Raw genomic sequence first — 6000 nt, 5'->3', positions numbered from 1 at the left:
CACGACTTCACTCTATAATTGACACAATACTTGATCAAGCTAAACACTACTAAAGACGTGTTTACTATAAAAGCCCCCCCATGTTTTGTTGTACAATTATGTGCATCTTTAACTGGACCATAATAATTGTAAATAAGTTGAAGTTCTGCATCTAAATGGTACATTTGGATACCATGGATGTCGCTTGCATGGCTAACATACTGTACGTGTTTAGTTTTTCAGTCTAGCGCATGTGCAACATCGTTAGTTCCTCATTAGAGCTACGATGACAAGCGACGGACGGAGGGGAGGCCCGCAGATTTACGTTGTGTTTATGTCTGGGTAACATCAACTCTAAAATATGTTTCTGTAGAGGTGAATTTAATTTATGTAGTTGTATTTTATCTCGGATAAGCACTTTTAAAACAGGCAACAGTGAGTGAGTGCGGGCAGTGCATTCATTCAATTTGCCAACCCCCCCCCCCTCAAACATCAGCTGAACATAACGAAATGACAACATTTTTCTTTTCAATCACATAAAGGAAAGTTAGAAAGTGAAATTCTCACTTTACAATATGAACTTAGCTCAAAAGATAAAAAGATAAAAGATATAATCATTTATTTCATTTCATCTTTTTCAATCTGCTCGCATGATAACTGAAACGCTAATAACACATATTGCTTTTAGTTTACGAGAGGTTTCAAACATATGCTAAGCATCCTTGTATCACTTTCTTAAGCATGTTTCTAAGCACATGTGGAGTCATTGATTAACTTGTATAAAAAAAAGACATCAGAATTAGTTTCCCTCTTGACGAGTCAACTGATGACGACATTTCACAAGACATAATTATGTGGAAAAACTCCACGGAATATGTATACGGTAAATTAAACATGCACCACTCAGCAACCTCACATACAAAAGTGCCTGCCATATTGATATTATATTGCAAGCACCATCTAAATTATGACACAAGTAAATGCACATTATGATTATAAAGGCACACTCCGCCCCTGTCTGTTTTTTAAGATGTCAAGCCGTCGTTTACTCTGCAATTTGAGTATAACACTCTTTTTTCAGAATACCTCAAACCAAGACTGCCCCAAGAAGACCTGCTTTCTTTTTGCTGTTTCAAGATATGTTTTGGGAAGACACGTCATCCAAGTTCGTTTCCACGAATTTGCTCTCTTAAAATCAAGCAATCACTGCTGAGCGGCTCCATTAACTCTCTTATTATAGACTTCTATCTCTAAAAAAAAATATTTTCTGTTCACACCATGTAATAAGTTTCTTTCTTTTACAGTTTGCTTACACACTCCCTCTCTCTCTCTCTCTCTCTCTCCCTCTCTCTCTCTCATTTCTCTTCCTGCATGACAGTGACTTAGTGTAGGGATTTGTCCTGGGTCTTTGTTTCGGGTTAGTTAGGTTTCCCTATCTTACACGTCTTAGTTTCGGGTTTTTTTTTTTTGTATTTCCGTTTTTTTAATGTTTTACAGTATATCAATCATGTAATTTGTTATATTACGTATGGGGGATGCACCCTACAAGCATTGCATTTTAGCACTTCCTCACTATTTCCAGCATTTCCGTATTGTTAAAAATATTCTGTAAAGCTATCCTTTATCATGTATCGTGATGAAATTTACATATTCAATTTCTGTTAAATAATTATATATTTGTTTGTTGGGCATGGACAGAAGAAATGACTGAATGAGAGAATGAATGAACTCTAACCAAATTGTCGATTAGCATAAAACATGCCTCCAAGCACATTAAAAAACGATTTAAAAAAGATAATCAAAGTTTGAAAAATTGACTTTCAAAGAAAACGTGCATCTTGCAGGAGATCACATCAAACCACTCCCCCCCCCCCCCGAAAGTGAGTAAATTTGCTCCTTTACTTGAGGCTGACAGAAAAGACCACTTCATGGGCCAAGTCAAGCTGAAGAGGTTAATTGAGCGCGATGAGGAAAGTGGATTGGTCATCGAGAGTTTTACCGTGATGTCGATCCTTCTTCGATGAGAACTGACAGCTAATGGCCATTGTGTGGCTGAAATTTGGTGAATAAGATAACGAAGATAAGTGATCTCCCTGCCCCAGCTTGCATTTAGCCTGCCTTCGAAGTCCTTTAATCATCCGTTTTCTCCGCATCAACCTTTTTTTCCATTCCTCGCTCTATTACATCTCAATATCTTCTTCCCAACCCAACTTTTTCTTTAATTACCCTCTTTACATACAAGAAAAAGTGGAAAGGCATTACTTATCCTTAATTAATTATACTTTATGTTTCGAACACACACGGGTACTATAGCTCAATGAAATTATACCTACAAATGAAAATAACGCTGTCTTTTGGGCCAATGGGAAAACAGCCTGTTGTGTCTTTTTGTTGTTATTTTATCATGGATGATTACACAACGCCCAAAGGGATTCGAACCCAATGCAAAATCGTGCTGTTTATCTCAGTAATGTAATATCTACCGTAGATGTTAAATTGGTACCTCACTTGCGTAATACACACACACACACACACACACACACACACACATATATATATGAAGAGTTTGTTCGCAAAAACCGATAAGTCCATATTTGCCAAATAGAGATATATGCGATTTAAGGTCAAGAAAAATAAAGAGAATAATAAGGAAATTTTTCCTTCTTTTGACCATAAGATCAAAAAATATACCTTAATATCTAGTATATCTAGATATCATTTTGTATTTTATGACAGAGACTGTACTTCAAAATCTTCAAAAATTGACTTATCGGTTTTTGCGAATAAACTCTTCATATATATATATATATATAGAGAGAGAGAGAGAGAGAGAGAGAGAGAGACAGAGAGAGAGAGAATGAAAAGCAAATAAAAGATAAAGATGGCGATTAATTTTTCTTATTACATTTTTGAGTGCTTGCAAAAGTTATATCAGTGTTATCATGCTATGGGATGATATTCATTATGGTCTCATTTTAATACTATACGGAACAAACTTGACCTCAGTAAGGAACTGAGCCCCTTGAGTGACTTGATTGAAGACTACACATTTAATGGACCATCAACTGATGACATTCCACGAAAGTCATCAACGCTGATCACGTGGTAATCAAAAGATTCAATCTACCATGCAACAAGTATCCAATCATGGCACCGGGATGTTATCTGGAAAGAACTCGTGGCATGTATGCTGAACGTTGACGTCATTGTTTGATACTCATCGGAATTGATTAATCTTGGGGGAGGAGGGAGGAGGGGGGGGGGGGGGGCTTTTAAAGGTATTTGTTGAACTGGACTGTTGCAACGCACTGCCACGAAACTGTAATGGGAATTATTTCATTTGGTACACGCAGAAGAGGTGATGAGGAGAGGAACCTTTTGATTTAACGTCACGTAATTGTAGAGTGTTGCCAATTTGCTGAATCATGTATCAAAGGGTCGGCTCCCATCCGGATATTTAAGCGATTTGGCCGAATATGGGAGAAAAAGAAATGTTTCACATGACTACAAGTATGCTGCCGACCCAGTTGCATATAGCCAGTAGTACCTACTTAGGTAGTGATTTATTCTAGCCTGATTAATAATAGAATTATAATCATGGAATGAAAATATTTTTTTTTCTGTAAAATTCATACCCCGTACGGAAACTCGTAGGTATATTGTATGAACTTTGTAAAAATCTAAGTTGAGTCTGAAAATATTTTTTTCTTCACTGCTCGAAGTCCGGATGCGAGAGGGCCGGATAATTGAAGTCGAGTAGTTTTAATATGTCAAATGATAATTGTCCTGAATCTTTAAGAAAAAAAAAAGTCGCCTGTGGTAAGAGGTATGTTGGTTTCTAAATTTACTTAGACAAACCATGTAAATTGTGGTTGTCAGTACGTTCACCTGGCAGATTCAAAGTGGTCACTATGATATCTTGATATTCGCGATTATATCAATAGAAAGAAAAGTTTGTAAGTGTATTCAGTCGACTCACAGCAGTGAGAGAATGCTCTCAAAGTATTAATTGAGAGACCATTTTGCCTATACCTGCTCTACATAAGTGAATAATTTGTTTAGGAATGAACAAACTTATGAATCAAGTCAGAAAAACTAAAGTCGGGTTTTTTTTTTTTTTTAAATGTACGTATGAATAAATTACGATTGGCATTTTAGGAAATCAATTTATGAGCTTTGCGATAACCGGGCACTTTATTGATTTCATTTTTTTTTTCTTTGTCGTGTAGTGGTTACTCATTACATTAACGCCATCTTGTCTTGTAATTGATTTAGCTTAGGAAATATGCAAATCTGTGCTTCATAATCAGGACCAGAAAGGAGATGTTTATAACTGCACAGATGGCGAAGTAAAAACTCTTTGTGTCCAAGCTATTATGAATACAGCTATGTTTAAAGGCATAGCTCAGAATGCAACGAAGGAGCATGGAACATGAATATTATGGAAGTATCATTCTATGGTTTCTCTATATTGTCACCCCATCCACGTGCAACACGGTATGGCAAATCTGCCCTACTTTGGCAAAAGGAAGCAAGTGACATTTTTATGGATATTAACTTTTTTTTTATTGATATGACATATTTGAGGCATGCTCTATTTAACTGAAAAATCCAAAAGTTACAATGTTGGTCCATTTCTGAGATATTCGGGTGGCAAAAGGAAGCAAGTGCACAAAATTGCATGAAAAAAAAATTGGCAGAAGGAAGTAAGTAACATTCTCATGCTAAGATTGTCACTTGCTTCCTTTTGCCAGATTTTTCATGTTTGCTAAAGATCTGAAATACTTTGGCAAAAGGAAGCAAATTACAACCTCTTGTCACTTGCTTCCTTTTGCCAAATCATTTATATTTGCGAACAACCTAAAATACTTCGGCAAAAGGAAGCAAGTGACATCCTTAGATGATATGATTGTCACTTGCTTCCTTTTGTCAACTTTTTTTTTTTAATGTTAGCTACAAATCTATAATACTTTGGCAAAAGGAAGCAAGTTAAATAATAATGAGTTTCTATGGAAATATCAAAATTCTTCGAATTGTCACAAATGCATCACCATATGACTTGCACGAATACCGACAGTATTTGTCATCACAAATGTCCATGTTGAAGGGCCTACCCAAAAACATTATTTTCTTCATTTGCAGCATTTGTACTCGATGTCACTTGCTTCCTTTTACCAAAGTAGGGCAGAAATGTCACGGTCACAAGATAGATTGTGGTCGTCCAGTATTGATATATAATATAGGCCCTACAGATTCTGGAGTCTCATTCACAAGGTTCAAAATTCGAATCCTGCCAGGGATCTTGTCTAGAATTTGTTCTTCATCAAATCTCATAACCGACAATGCCAGTGATTACACAATTAATACATGTACATGGATCTCGTGTACATTATACAGCCCTTTATAAACACACACAAACACACACAAAGACACCACACACTTAAGGCCGTCGCACACAGAGACTATACAACATTCGGTCACACAACTGACAGACTTTGGATCCGACATAAATTACATTAGCCTCATAATAAACTCGCATGTTTATTTCAGACCTCAAGTCGCTTATAGTCATGCGACCGAACGTCGTATAGTGTGCGATGGCCTTTATGGACACCGTATAATACATAGGATTCCTAGATTGATTTATTTGAATCTGCATTTACCTATTTCAGCTATTGTATTTAATACCCCACAAGCATTAGAAGGTAAAGGTGATCTTATCATATTCTTCTCTTTGTGTACCCTGCAAGAAAATAATACGTGACTCTTACGTACACGCACGCACACACATACACATATATACACATATCATGGATCTGCAAACGAAATTTTCAAATGAAGAGTTTGGTCGCCAATGGGGCTAAGCGCCATCTGTAAAAATCCAAAATAATTCCACCATCAGATAGAGCCAATCAAAATCTTCCCAGTGATACCTCACTTGTTATTTAACATGGGATATTCTCGAAGTATTGAATAGCAACATAGTTTTGTATATTCTGCCAGTATTTTACTCTTTTCTTT

Source organism: Diadema setosum, chromosome 10 (genome assembly GCF_964275005.1).
Source record: "Diadema setosum chromosome 10, eeDiaSeto1, whole genome shotgun sequence".
Lineage (NCBI taxonomy): Eukaryota > Metazoa > Echinodermata > Echinoidea > Diadematoida > Diadematidae > Diadema > Diadema setosum.
This window is presented reverse-complemented; position numbering follows the sequence as displayed.